This window comes from Marmota monax, unplaced genomic scaffold, assembly GCF_021218885.2.
Source record: "Marmota monax isolate L192 unplaced genomic scaffold, Marmota_monax_Labrador192_F-V1.1 WCK01_AAM20220418_F8-fsc00062, whole genome shotgun sequence".
NCBI lineage: Eukaryota > Metazoa > Chordata > Mammalia > Rodentia > Sciuridae > Marmota > Marmota monax.
Window position 1 is genome coordinate 9,651,626 of NW_026695221.1, and position 15,772 is coordinate 9,667,397.

Here is a 15,772-nt window from a genome sequence, read left to right on the forward strand (position 1 = left end):
TAGGTAGGAGGACGAGGGGCGGGGCCCGGGCGGGAACTCCAGGGAACGTGCAGACCATTTGTGTACTGCCCAGAAATGCTGCCTGCCCCGGGAACGTAAAGGTGAGGGGAAGTGAGTGTAGACATTGTAAACATCTCGGTGACTTTTTGAGGCAGCTCATCCTCAGCTGTGCTACACCAAAGAAAAGCTTCTTTTATGCTCGCCTGAGGTGGCTTTCTGGTACAGCAAGCAAACAGGTGACGGGGAGAAGGACGGACGCAAAGGACGCCATCCCCCCTCGGCGTATTGGTATGGCCCATCCCCCGCCGCTGATCTGGCAGGCTGCGCGCGCACCCCGCGGCGGGGCGCGGGCCGGCGGGGAGCTGTGGCCTCCGCTGCCCGCCTCCGTCGGCAACCGGGTTGCCTCCTCCCGCTCCTCGCGTGCTCCTCGCCGGCCCAGCGCCCGTCAGCTTGCGCGTCCGCGCTGGTGGGGAGGAGCGCGCAGCGGGGGCGCGCTGTGGTGGCTCCGCCCCCCAGCTCCCCTCCCCTGAGTCCCGGAGCCCGGCTAGCGCGGCTCGGTGTGAGGAGACTGGGGACCCCGCGCCCGCGCGCCCGCCCCAGTGCCCCCGCCCCGGCGTGCGAGGTGCCGCGCCCTCCTGCTGCCCTGCCTGGTGCATGGAGGGGCCTGTTCGGATCGCAGCCGCCAACGCCGCCAGCGCTCTGGGGGATGACCTGGGGGTGGCTTTCGGAGCCGGCTGCCGCGCAAGAGGTCTGGGGGCTTAGCCAGCCCAGCCGAGAGGTGCGGGGGCGGGGGTCCCGTGGCTGGGTCGGAGAATGGGGTGAACTGGGGAGACCGGGCTTGGGGGCCACGCCGCTTGGGAGCGGGATGTCTTGGGGAAAGTCAGGCCAGCGTGCCCTGGAGGGCGTGGGGGTTCTGGACTGCTTACGGGGTTGGACAGGGCAGCTGATGGGTGCCCAGCGGGGAGCTCCGAGGTTCCCGGTCCTTAGACAGTCCGAGCCCACATCGTGGAAGGAGGCGGGGTGAGGTGTCAGTGACTTGATGAAATCTGTCTTTGACGATGATCCGCTGGGGCAGGTGGGATGCAGTGTTAGCGAGGGGCGCCAGCGCATTTTCCCAAGGGAGTCGGGTCCATCGTCTCTCTCCATCCCTGCAGAGTGCCGGCGAGAGACAGTGATTTATGTTTAGGGAGAAGCAAGAGAAATTTCCTGCACAATGTATCTTTCTCTGCCTTCACAGACTCAGTGACTTCCCAGCCCCAGGGAGTGTATTTTTCCTTCTTCTCTGTAAAGCATTCTGTGGATTGCATTATCATTTGCTAAATACATTACAGCTCGCTATTTATTTCAGTCTGCAGCTTCCAGACCTTTGTTGCTTTTTCTCCACATCTAGGAATTCCAGTAATAAATCACCGAGGAGGATAGATAGACTCTTTTGCCCTTCCCTTCATTGTTCTCCCTAACCCCACCAAATCAGGTGGAAGACTGTCCGAAAGGAGCCGCAGAATGCGCCTGCCTTCCCTGGTGGGGACGACAGAGGGTGGCAGGTGCTTTAAGGGCAGGCTGCTCTTCAGTTGGGATCTAGAGTTTAGGGAGCCTCATTAACAGAATGTCAGCCTTTGTGTCCTAAATCAGACACCTTGAAAAACAGGAGGTTGAACTAAAAGGCAATATGAGATTTATTCTCAGGCCATTGCCAGGAAAGATGAAAGAGGACAAGTTAGTTAATTCTGATTCCATGCCTCACTGATACCATAACTCTCAGATTCCCAACTGACATTTGGCATACCTAATGGACAGTGTCTGCAAGAAGAAGGTGGAGTGGGGACTGGAAAACATAATGTTATTTTTTTCTCCCTTAGTGTAATTCTAGTCATTCTATTACATTTTATAGCTCTTTTTCTTCTAGTAGTCTATTTTTAGCTGAAAATGGGTGGGGGCAGTTTAGCTTTTAGGATAAAATGAAAGAAAACCTTAAGAAAATTTCTGGAAATTTTAAATTAGTGCTCAACTAGAAAGAATTCTTAGGAACCTAGAGAGGCACCAAATACTGTAGTCTCTGTTATGCACATGTTGAAATAAACTGCCACATACTTTAAGTTATATGAGAAGGATGGAGAAAACCTGTTTCATTTTGTAAAGACATGCTCTGGATGAGTGTTCTGCAGTGTGTGGAGCAGAAACATTTATATTTCTATAAAACACACATACACAAATGTATATTGTTTAACTTTCATGGAAAAACTCGGATATAGTATTTGGGAAATCTGTCTTTGTTTGAATAGTTTAGTCAACCAAGAAAATCACTACTAGAGGTAGTGTGCTATTGTTTGTATAGTAACTCACTTGGGATGCTTTGATTGATTGCTACGGCTCTCATCAACCTACTCTTCTGTGCAAAGTACTTAAACAGCTTTGACTCTCAAACAGAAAGTAGAAAGAACCCTTAGGACTTGGAGCATTATGATCTAGCTTGTGTGGGTTACCCTCAAATTATGTCTTCTACTTTGCCTTCTTTGCAGGTGGTTTGACTTTAGTTCACTTTAGGACAGGCCTGCCCCCAACCCCCTCATGAAGGTATATATGGATTTGGGCATTTTGTAGGAATAGAAACTCTATTATAGGACTTTGCTCTAAAGAGGTCAGGTAAAATTTAATAAGTAGCTCATATGTTTTCCTCTTATTTTTCTGCTTTGCTTGAATACTTTCATGGCTTTCTAGACTATTTCATAAATGATTTTGTCAAAATGTGAATTGAGGTGAAATTTTTCTTCTCTAGAGATGTTTCTTTTGTGAACATAAAGACTGAAATTTGATGATTGCTTCTAAATAAAATGCTGGGGAAATGATTTCAGCAATTAAACTATCTTAGTAAAATCATGAAGGGAATAGAAAATAAAAAATAATGAATGCGAAAATTTGTTGTTTTAAGGCATAGTTACATTAGCTAACCCTCTATGATAGCATTGATACTATACAGAAGTATGGATAAGACAACACATTAGAAGTGTAGGTGAATTGTCTACCAAGTAAGCTTTCTTTAGACAAATGATCTTACTACTTAATACAAACTAATTAGGTGAGAAATAGAATTTGGAGACTGCTTGATAAATGAATTACTTTGAAGGACTTGCTTTACAGTGTTTTATGGATTGGTGCTTTTTTCAGGAAATCTTATGAACTTGGATTGAATTAGAAAATGTTTTATAGTTTTTACTTAAGATTTTATATTGTATGTAAACATTCTCTGTGATAAGTTTTTGTTGTGTATTTGGCTCAAGTTCACTGATTCAAGAGTATGATGGGTGAGGAAGGCTTACCTGATTGTTCCCTGTTAAAATCAAGAGATGGTATATGAAATATACTTAATGTCACTTTAAAAATATTATATTACAATGAAATGAAAAACTGGTTTGTTGGTTTTTCTTTCTTTTTTTAATCCCTCGAGTTTTTTCTCATTGTTTGTGCTCCTTCCCTCCATTGTCAGGCTTAAAACATACAGTATCATTGTCATCTGTCCCCTGAATAATGGTCCTGAGGTGATATTATTAATGTGGCTTTTTAAAATCAAACTAATTATACTTGCCTAAAAGAGCCACATGTGTGTGATTCTAGCTGCCTGGTGCCTTTTGAGAGCCCTGGAGACAAGCTAGTGAATAGAGCTGAAAATTCATTCTGTATTTGATTAAATGGAACAGACTCGCTGCTCCTTACCCCAGCAGGGGCTATGAGATCTCTTGATCCCCGAAGCGGCTCCAAGACCCTGGGAATTCCATTAGCGAGCACCTGAGGAATTTCTGCCCTGCAGTGCCTTTTTTGAATGTGTGTATGTGTGTGTGTAGAGAGGGAGTAGAGCTGAGTGGCGAGGGCGGGGGTGGGATGGGGGGGCGGAGAGAAGGCTGCATTGGAAGGCTCCATATGTTAGCAGATCTGAAATCAAGGCATGACTTAATAGCTTATCTTGTAAGGGAAAAGCCCAACCCCAAGGCAGATTGCTATTGGGAACTTTATTCCAAGCAGGACTGTGGTGATGTGTTTTGAGCACTGAAGTGACTCCCCAGTGTAAGTACAGGAAGGCACTTTCCCTCTGCAGCACAAGCATATACACGTTGTAGACTTGGTAAGTTTTCTTTGAATGATCTTTTGATAAATATGTAAAATTGTGTTATAGTTTGTTCTGATGTCTTGTGTAGTAACTCTTCAAGAGCAAAGTCAGTCTTTCGCAGAGATGAAGTGCTTGTTTGAATAGGCATCTTTTGGTTTATACTTTTGTTTTGATATGATATTATTGTTTTTGTTATATTGTTGCTAGATAATTGAAATTCACTTAGAGTGCATCTCTGTTGCTTTTGAAGAATTCTGTAGGATTTCTAGTATTTTTGAAGCGTTTCTCTGCAGTCTTGCTAACATGTTCCCCCCAGTAAGTAAAAATATATCTACCAAAAACATTCTTAAAATCTTTGGAACAAAAGCAAAAAATCTTTGGAACAAAATTTTCAAGAAATATTAATGTGTCTTCCTTTCCCTTCCCCTGTTCCCCTTCCATAAATAATTTTTGGAAGCAAATATTTTTTCAGAGTATTAGTCCGGTTTATGTCTTGTATACTTTTCAAGGAGGACCAGTTCTGATTTGTGGGTGGCATAGTTAATTGATTTTCTTCTTCTGAGAATGTGAATTCCAGTGCTAATAGTTTTCAACTAATCCAGAGTTCAGTAGCCTGTTTGATGGTTAATTTGATATATTTTGTTACTGACCGGAATCGTGTTGTATGGAGTGCACAATTCTTTTCATGCTATTCGCATATAGTCCTATGCCTAATTCTCCTCACAAAACAGTGTGTTTAGAAAATAAAGAAGCCTTTTTGAGAATATGTTTAATTTTTTTTCCACCTTAATCCTGGGCATGCCTCCTACTAGTAGGGCCAAATTGAAAGGAGTCTCGGATAAATTGGAGTAAACACTAAGTGCCTGTCCTGGTTCATAGTTTAGTTGCTTTGCTAAGTGATAAATATTGATGGCCAAGATAATTAAAAAAAAAAAAACAAAAACTACCCTATAGAACATTTGGTTCTGCTGTGTATCAGTTGGAATGTGAGTAGGAACTTCAGTTCTTGGAAGCCAGTGATGTATTCTATTATTGAACTTTTTAGGTTACATATTCTGTTCGTGTTTTCTTGCTTAGAACTGTGTGGTTGATTTTATTTTTGTATTAACCTAATAAACAGAATTTAAAAGTTGACATAAAGCTTGTTTTTTAGCTATTTTTGTTACAGAGTGGCTTACCTCTTCTTATTTATGTGAACTTGGGCAATGATCTTGACCTGGCCTTGGAATCTTAAAGTGTAAAACGGGGATAAAATCAGTAGTCTCTCTTACCACTGTGGTGGGGATTAAATGAGATAATGAAAGTAAAGCGTTTGTCAGATAGTAAAACCTCTATAAATGTTAGCTGCTGTTGTTTTTATTAACTCCTCCTGTGCCTATTCATGTGTTACTTTGATCCAGAAGTGATTTCTTTGAAGTACTAAATAATGAGGAATTCTTGGAAGTTAATAAGAGTGCAGCACAAATAACTGCTGGAGTTTTAGTATGTCAGTTTTCTTAAATTTCCAGTTAAAACTTAGCACTTGGAAACAAGTTGATTTTTTTTTCCTATTTGAGGTAAAATATTGTTGTATACACAAGTGTATAGCTAATACACACAGAGGGAACAGCCAAATGAATTGTTACATTTACACACACCTGTGATTTTGATTTGATCAAGATAGTATTTGTCATATCAGGAGGCTCCCAGGTCCCCTTCTTCAGCCTTCCCTCCCCTTGCAGTAACAGTTATTCTGACTGGTCTCATCATAGATTTGTTTTGCATGGTCTTGAGTTAGATGAAAATGGACTCCTGCAGTGGGTGCGTCTTAGCCTGCTCTCCTGTACAACTCGTTATGTCTGCAAGATTTATCTGTGTTATTTTGTATAGTACTGATTCATGTTTTTTATGAATTTTGTTGTAGAGGTCTTTTTTTTGTTTTGAAGTTCATAGTAGTTAATTTTATGAGGGGGGGAAATACCATTTCTTCTCAAATAGTTAGAAAATCAGATTCCAGTGGCTATCTTAGAAAAATCACAGTGACCTCTTTTTTATACATTACACTGAATTGAAGGTAATAGGTTTGCCTTAAGTCAATTGCTCTAACAATTTTGCTGTTGTTGTTTTTAGGAGAGAAAAGAGGGAGCCTTAAAATAGGGGAAAAGGATGAGTATGAAATGCCATAATCAATACATAGAATTGGGCAAAAGTAATTATCAGGCCAACATTAGTGTAAATGTTCTTTGAGTTCAAAAAAAAAACAATATATTTAAAAAAAAAAGTTTGCCAAAAATGGAAGAAAATGGAGCTAGGATGTTATACTGCAGGAAGATTTTGAAGAATAGGACCACACACTTAATATCAGGGAGAATTTGGCTACTAACCTTATTAACAGTTGCTGTCACACTATATCTCGCACATGTAGAATTTGTTTGTGTTGTTGGAATTCCCTCAAATACTAAATAAAATTTATTTTTCAAGCAGTGAGACAAGAATACAAAATGATATGGATGATTCAGAATTTTTTTTTTCTTTTTTGAATTTTGGAGGGGACTGTGGCTGCTGTTAATCGCTCATATTTCTGTTATTGGAAATGTTGATTAGGGATTTTCTGGGTGTTCTGCTTGGACACTAGTCATTTTTTCCTCAGGAGACATTGTATTTAGCATTTGTAAATTTACTAAATCATAACTATTTATATCTAGCTCCTTGATACAAGGTCATTTCTTCACACCCAGCCAGGTGCAGGGATGGGTTTCCTTGGACTCAGAGGGACGCGTGTGTCCTTTTCTCCTTGAATCAGATCACCAGTGGCCAGAAGGTCATTGAGGGTAGAGAGAGCTGAAACAGTGATTTTGAATCTTTTGTTCTGTGGGGCACTCATAGATGCAGGTTATGCTACAAAAGAAAGAAGTACTGTTTAGCAAGTAGAGTTGTCTCATGAGAGGACATAGTGTTTTGAAGGGCACAAGCTCTTTTTTCTTGGACATGTTCTAGGATGTGTTCTAGTGGTATTTGCGAGAGGTGACGTGCAAAGAATCTCTTTTGTAGGTGAGAGACTGAAACAAATGATCTTTTTTTTTTTTTAATTTTTTAGTTTTAGGTGGACACAATATCTTTATTTTATTTTATGTAGTGCTGAGGATCAACTGAGCCACAGACCCAGCCCCTGGACCAAATGATCTTTCAGGGACTTTGTAAAAGTACTAAGGTTCCATGAAATAGGCTCTTATGGTGTGTCTAGAGTAGATTCCCACCACCTATGTGGAGGGAAAAATGTGTTCAAGTTCCAAACATCCATTGATAAATACATTTTTCCAAATCAATCCCAGTTTAAAGTTGAAGACTGCCTCTTCTTGCTGATTCTTTTTACTTTAAGTTTAATCCTTGGTTTGTTACTAACACTTAAATGTCAGATAGTCTGTCTTTGTTTCCTAAAGAGAAAATAGGGACTTTTCTAATATACTAAGTATACCAATATGAGAAATGATAACATTTTACAAGTGTAGTATTTGCTGCCTTTTTGATTAGGTACACATCTGAGAACTTACCCAGATGTGTCCAGTTATTTGTCCCAGTTATTTATTCATCCCTGTGACAGATGTAAAATTTACCTAATGCCCTTCTTGTCTCTTCTTCACTCCAATTTTTCTAAACTTTAATTTCAAGAGAGAGAAGTAACTTACATGGGAGATGAAGGTGAACATCAGTGATTTACCCAAGCAGCCAAACTACTCATGATCTTTTGGGGATCCATGTATATTTAATCTGTGTACATATCTATAAATAGATCTATAAATAGAGTACTTTATGTTAATAATAGGCATTTAGAATGTTGAAGGTCAATAAAATCAGGAATCATAAAAATTTCTATTTTATAAAGCAGGACATTTATTGTGTTATATTTATGTATGCACAGAAATACCCTCCCTACCCTCCCTGCCCTCCCTATAATTTATAAGCAGGTCTTTATTATCTTTTCTCTGTTTCCATTACTGTATCTCTTCACTCTCCTTTTCAAAAATTGGTAGACGGACAAGAGAAGATTCAGAATGTGAGATGCAAAAAAATGCCATTGTGGCCCTTGCTTACACTGCTATTAACTAATCTCCCTGTCTTCACTCTTGGTTCTCCCTCACCAAATTATCCATCTTTCTATGTTTTGCTAGGTAATTGTCTTCTGCAAACAAATCTGACCACGTGTGTGCTCTCCTTAAAAGTTCTTCAAAGTCTCTGAATTGCTCACTTCTTAAAGCCCAGACCTTTAAGGTGTACAGGGATAGTTATCTACCTGGTGCTTCTGCTATCCCCAGCTACTTTGCTTTCCTTGCTTTGGTGTTTGTACCATGCTTTGGTGTTTATCTCTTGCAGGCTGGGAACATGACTCTCATGGCAGTGATATGATGCCATAATTGTGTACATGTTCATCAAACTCTTATTCTTCCAGAACAATGTGTTTGTCCCTCATGATCACCCCACTCACCCTTTCCTTGCACTTTGCCTACCAATTGCCTAACACTCTACTATCCTGAGTGGCATTGGTGTGTATTTGAATTTCTTGGGGGGATGTTAAAGTGCAAATTTTGATTTGGTAGGTCTGGGATGGAGCCCAGATTCCCTCTTTTTACCAAATTTCCAAATGGTATTGATGAGCTAGCTGGGTGGAGCCCACAGAATAGCAAGATGCTAAGCTGTCATCTCTAGATCCATAATTGATTTCAACACCCAATTTTGCTCTTAAAAATTCAATGAAACCGGTGACTCTCAGTGTCAAGTTCGGGAGTGATACAACAGCTTGAGATAATGAAGTTAAAGAACTCTATAGAAAGCAACAATAAATAGTTAAAAGTGAATATACTAGGACATCAATTTTCACTTATTACTGGAATGCTTGCCAAACATGTTGAATATGTTGATGATTTAGTGTACTTATAATGTATATTTTTGTTCTGTGCAATATTGTTTGTTGCCTAGAGAACAGATTGTCATGTTTTATCTGTTTGCATTTTAAATACTCTCTTACAGGAATCTCCCTGGGTGTACGTAGGTACTAAAAAGTACAGTTACTTCTGTCTTTTGCCAGGGAGATTTCGGATGGTTACTGATCAGAAAAAAAAATAGTTAGTATTTTCTATTTTATTATAATTTGGTATCTGTGCAGTGAATAGTTGTACATATTGCATATTTGGAGGTAAAACTGGCAAAGGGAACAAATGCTTAATGGATAAAATACTACTTTTATCAGGCTATGAAATTATGGTAGTGACATAAGAACTTGGCAGCCTTTTATATTCCAATAAAAAGAAAAATAGCATCAGAAGCTGAGGATAAGACATTTTTCATGCCCATTTATTTTGGCTTCTTTCCTTGGTGTTGGCCTCAGGGCGTGTGTATAACTAAATAACAACAGAGTGAGTAACAGGCAGTAAGAATTAGGGAGTGAACTTCGTTTTAGTCTAAATGGACTTACTGCGTATTACTCACCTCCATTTCAGTAATTCAGACTTCCTCTCATCATGCTGACTTTGAGAGCAGAAGGATGAGAATGAGACTCCTCCCTTATAAAGCCGGAGTAAGCCTTATTACTTGGCTTGGTATTACATAGCTTACAACATACTAAAAACATTTGGCTTATAAAATGATTATGTGAAGGTGAAGATCTGAATGTGGTTATGTGATTTTTAGATCGTCACAGTTTGGTGACAACTCCTAAACCAGGATTTCAAATTGGTGTCCTAGCATCTGAGCAATAGTTCCATTAGATCTTTGGGTAAGTAAATCCTGAAAAGATATTTTCATAGTTCTTAATAGAATATGAAAGTCCTGAGTTGAATTACATTGAAATCCTCCTTTGGTGTTGTTCCTGTGTGCTTTGCCTCAAGGTGCATCCTAATGTGTGATCACCTTTTTTTTTTTTTAACCCAGAGGTGCTTAACCACTAAGCCACATCTCCTACCCAGCACCACCCCTTGCTCCTCCCTGCCCCCTTTTTTTTGAGACAAGGTCTTGCTAAGTTGCTGAGGCTGGCTTCGAATTTGCCATTCCCTTGACTAAGCCTCCTGAGTTGTTGGGATTATTGGCATGTGAACACCATTTTAAAGGTGGTTATTTTATTGTTTCTTCATTAAATCTTGGATGCTTATCCAGAATGAAATGGTGAATTGTGTTCTGCCTTCAGTAGAATTATAGTTTGGTTCTGCTGAGTAGGTTTGGATGGGTTCAAGTATTTTTTTAAAATATCTATTTTTTAGTTTTAGGTGGATACAATGTTTTTATTTTAGTTTTATGTGGTGCTGAGGATCGAATCCAGTGCCTAGGCGAGCACTCTACCACTTGAGCCACAACCCCAGCCTGGGTTCAGGTATTTTTAAAACCCAATTCTGAATACCTCTACTTAACATATTTTCAAATCATATTGTAATCTGATTAAAATTGTTTTGATCTCTAAATCAATATAATTTGATTTCTATTTATTGAAAATTAGGCCTCCTCCTTTTTTAAAAGCCATGTCCCTTTTGAGGTTACAACAAAAATAAACTGATCAGAATTCTCCCCCAAGTCCCAATTTTAAGCTCTAGTCACCATGTTTTAAATTATTTTGTAGTTTAGATGGATTTCTCTCTTAAAAGAAATTGCAATAGTCATATTTTGACTGTAGACCTATATTAGTCTTTTTTTTTTTTTTTAAATTTTTAATATTTATCTTTCAGTTTTTGGTGGACACAACATCTTTGTTTGTATGTGGTGCTGAGGATCGAACCTGGGCCGCATGCATGCCAGGCGAGCACGCTACCGCTTGAGCCACATCCCCAGCCCCTATATTAGTCTTTAATATAATTTTCATCTTACATTTGAACTAGTTTTTTTTTTTTTTTTTTTTTTAAATCCCCTGGCTAACTAAGGCCAATTTTGAGTCATTGTAAGACTGGTTGTTAACTATGGTCTCCTATTAGGCTAGCAAACACAATTGTCATGATTTGTTGCTTCTTTTGTGTTTAAGGATGCATTTTATTTTTATTTTTATTTTTTTAAAGAGAGAGAGAGAGAGAGAGAGAGAATTTTAATATTTATTTTTTTTTAGTTTTTGGTAGACACAACATCTTTGTTTGTATGTGGTGCTGAGGATCGAACCCGGGCCACACGCATGCCAGGCGAGCGCGCTACCGCTTGAGCCACATCCCCAGCCCCAAGGATGCATTTTAAAAGAACTATTGTCATAGTGGTTAGGTCTTAGAATAATTTCACATTAGTTACTATGACAGCAGCCCGCAGTGGGGATTTTAATCATACTGTACAGCTTGTGCAGAGATTTGATATCAGTGTTTTGAGGCATCAGATAAATTTTAGCTCAGGGATTTGACTTTGTGCCTATTACTAATGTTAATAGGAATTTTGTAGTTAATTCCCAAAGTGGGTTTCTGAATGTGAACTTTGGGAAGTTCAGGATAATGCATATTGCGTCACTCCCTTGAAATGATAGTAAAAATTGTTTTAAAGAAACAACCAGTCAATGTGTTACTTCTTAGAGACTTCTCTTTCCAGGTAAGTAGATTATTAGGGAAACGATAAGGAAGTAGTTAGCCTTTTAAAGCAGAAACTATAGCACTTGGTCAGATTCATGTGTCTTAGCTAGCTTTGCATACACACAAGATATTTAATTAATTGGGATTATAAATGTCAGTTGGCCACAGAATCAAATCACTAGGTACTGCATATCAAACACTATAGTCCTTCAACAATCCAGAATGAGAAACTGAATTTTGACTGTTTCACTTTTACAAATACGAATTTTTTTCTCTTCATTTTGAAATTTGAGTTTTCTGGGGAGAAAGATCCTTTGATGATAAGTGGTAAACAGAGTCCCCATTTACTTGTAAAGTTCCTTCTAATTCACTGAGAAATACTAGCGTCTTTTGTGTCTGAGTCACCTAGAATGAATGTATATTGCATGTGTACTCTGGGAGTTTAACAGTAAATAATTTGGTGACAAAGGAGTGAAGTATGGCTTTTGCAGAGCAAGGCCCTTGTGTGTTGGGTGCCTTGCAGACTTATAATAATGGTGCCTCCAGGGGACTGGGAAAGAAAAGTCCTGACTTTCTCTGAGCACTGCAGGCAGGGGCAGGGTAGGAGAGGTGGAAGGACACCCCATCCTCAGTCCCTCTGTTCAGCAATTACAAACCCTTGTGGTTCTTTTAATTCTGACACAGAATTTTCCTTTTCTTTGTGTTTCTAATGATGATCATTTTTTTTTAACTTTTTTTGAGTCCTTTGTACTTTTAAGAGTATTTTGCAGCTTTTTTCTTCCTTTCTTTCTTCTTGCAAGAAGTATTTGAGACAGTAAAATTTTTGTGAAAATAGAAAACATGAATAGATGAGCATTGGTATCAAAAGTAAGTTTTAAACTAGTTCAAAGTCAGGTGTCCTTTAAAATCTCTCTTGAATAGTTAGAAAAGGGTGTTAGTTTCAACTTTAGTCTTTTAAAGCTTATTTTAGGTTATAGTTGCACAATTTATAGTGCTTAGTAATAGATGAAAATTGTTAAATTCTAAGAATTTTTTCCTATGGTAATTCTAAACTGCAAACTCTACATTTTAGATTCTACTGACCTAATGGGAAATATTGAAGTGCATTTTGCCTAAGATAAACTGATTCCTGGGTATCTTGTATTTTTATACTCTCCTCTAAAGAAGTCACTTCATATTTTCTGCTAGCTACTGGGTTTCTTGCTTTCTATAACCCTTTCTTTAGAATAGGCAGAATACTCACATGCTTAGAAAATTGTTTAACATTATATCCCAGCTGAAGATGAAATTTGAAAACCCTTTCCAATTATATTAAAGAAAGGAATTAGTAAAGGGGACGTTTTAGAAATAAAACTTATGTTTGTGTTGGACTGTGAAATGAATATAAGATCTAAAGTATTTTAACTGATTTTAACGGTGACTTTAGGGCACTCCTGTATCCAAAATGTTACTGATGATATTGAGTCAAAATTTGGTTTTTCATTTCTTGAATACATTAGGATGAATTCAAGTTTTGCATTTTTAAGTGACTCAGTGTTGCTTTTGCCAATTGGTAGTGATTTCTGTTTTGTTTTCTAGCACTGTGATGTTAAGACACGTGTTAATGCTAAAGCATTTAACCATAGTTCTTTGTATTATTTTGGTATAGATAAAATGATTATTAACTGTTTTATGGAAGAGTTTAAAAATGATTTTGATGATCAGATCCAGAAAGAAGGAAAAGCAGCTCTTCTTAGAGCCAGAGTTTGCCCCTCCTCCCTGGTTGGAGGGAACTGAATTGTAATCTCAGCAGAGTGCAGCTCCCTGTGAGAGGTGTGAGGCTGTTTATTTTCACTCCGGAGATGTGTATACTACAGAAGGAAAACTCTGGCCTGGCTTAACCTAAGCAAGTCATTACTTATCTACGATCTGGCAAGCAATTTGATTAAGGTTGACAGAGCTCATATAATATCAGGACCAGACCCTGTTAGTGATTGATGAGGCATGTCTGTAAGAGCTTTTCCCCTCCCCCTCCCCCAATTTGAAAAGAGAAAAACTGAACAAGAATGAATATTTGTTCACCTACCTCATTGCCAAGTATAAACCAAACCTAACGTAGTTTTATCTATAGCAAGTAATGTGCTTTAATTTATAGGCTGTTTCTTAGGTTATAATTCAGAGGCTTAAAAATAATATTATATTTATATCTGTTGGTTAACTTGGCTTTTATACATTTTCTTCTTTTTTTTTTTTTTTGGTGCTGACAGTTGAATTCATAGCATCACTGATGCTAGCTAGGCAATTGCTCTACCACTGAGCCACACCCTTACCCCTTACCTTGACTTTTAACTGATCAAATAGTTGAAATCTTAACAATATAATGGAATTATTAACCTATAAGAGATTTTCCTCTTCATTTTCTAATGAAATTGAATTATTTGGGAGTCTTAACATTAACTTAAAGCATTTTCAACCCCTTGCTTTCTCACTATAAGAAAGTAACTTGAACCATCGTAATAGCATATCTGGGTCATTAAGTGTTGCTGCTGACCTCTTTGCTAGACTATTTGCTCCTTATCTCATTCTCATTACTAACAGATTGACATAGTGAGTGACTGGAATGTGCCAAAACTTTAAATCACTAGTCTCCCTATAGTGTTGAGTCCAACCAAAGACCATTTCTTCTTATTATTTGTATGCTTCTTAGTAGAAATGGGTACAGGCTTGGAAGACATCCCTACCCTTATTTATTTATTTATTTATTTATTTATGGCATCAGGGATTTAACCCAGGGGCTTTCAACTATTGAGCCACAACCCCAGTCCTTTTTTTTTAAAAAAAAAAAATATTTATTTTTTAGGTGTAGATGGACACAACACAATGCCTTTATTTTTATGTGATGCTGAGGATCGAACCTGGGACCCGCCCGCCTGTGCTAGGCGAGCGCTCTACCGCTGAGCCACAATCCCAGCCCTCCCCCAGCCCTTTTTATCTTTTATTTTGAGACAGGGTCTTGCTAAGTTGTTTAGGGCCTTGCTAAGTTTCTGAGGCTGGCTTTGAATTTGTGAACCTCCCAAGTCACTTGGATTATAGGCATACACCACCACGTCTGGCTACCACCCTTACTTTGGGTAAATTTAGCATGTGGGATTTCTAGATTAATGCAATGCTTGAATTGAAACATGAATTAGTTTTATATAAATAAAGCTTTAGATTTATTTATATAAAAAGACATAATGCCTTGGCCTAGTGATTGGCACTTGTCACTATAATCCAGTTGTTGATGCTGTTGTGTTTGAGGACGGTGGTTATTGACAGAAAGTGTTGTTACTGTGGTACAGTTCAATCAAAGAGTGTCAGAACAAAATAAAATAGTATGGGATAAAATTTGGGTTGCTTTTAATGTGGGAATAGACTAGAATTGGTTATATTTTTGTTCTTGGGTTTGTTAAAACTTGGCTTCTAGAAATGTGAGCAGTTAGGAAGTGATGTACTATCTAATGGTTAAATTTTGGTTAAAATTCTGGACCCCCAGACAACTGAACACTATCTTGATTTTCTTGCTCCAAATTTTCAGTTTTGTTACCCTTTCTTCCCCTTTTTCACATCCTCAAACACAACATAAACATACTTCAACAATAGTAAAAACATAAAATTATAAGAGAGATATGTCATGTCTATCTTTAGAACATGACATGTTCTTAAAAGCAAGGGATACTTTTTGTTGAATTATTTTGCAAACTTTTCTATTAATGCAGTTTCCCTACTTATCTGCCAGGGATGCTTTCTAAGATTCTCAATGGATGACTGAAACTGGATAATACTGAATCCCTAGATGTGTTGTATCAGAGTTATATATGATGCACATATATACCTATGATACAGTTTGACTTATAAATTAGGCACTACAAGAGATTAACAAGAACAATTATTGCATAGAAAAAAATATGACAATATACAATAAAAGTTATGAGAATGTGATCTTAGCTCTCAGTATGTCTTATTGTACTATACCCATGCTTGACTTTTTTTCTTTCCTTATTAGGTTGATAACTTTTACTTTTTCATTAAGGGAAGCAGTTTGATTGGAAACAGATATGTTTGTATATTTGAATAGTCAGCATCACTACCCTTATGTTTTGGGGCCATTATTAAATGAAATAAGGGCTACTTTAACACGAGCATTTTG

General features: G+C 38.3%; 1 protein-coding gene across 8 annotated transcripts in view; it reads left to right on the plus strand.

The window, feature by feature from the left end:
- Nucleotides 1-626: 626 nt before the first annotated feature.
- Cdon (cell adhesion associated, oncogene regulated) overlaps nucleotides 627-15,772 on the plus strand; it is a 96,139-nt gene continuing 80,993 nt past the window's right edge. For 5 of the 8 annotated variants that reach the window (XR_006849373.2, XR_006849371.2, XR_009225753.1 and 2 more), the window contains exon 1: nucleotides 627-778. The gene's annotated coding sequence lies outside the window, so the exon portion shown is untranslated. Of the gene's footprint in view, nucleotides 779-3,959; nucleotides 4,118-15,772 lie in introns of those variants that run through there. The other 3 variants (XM_046432755.2, XM_046432756.2, XM_046432757.2) reach the window with 3 other exon arrangements.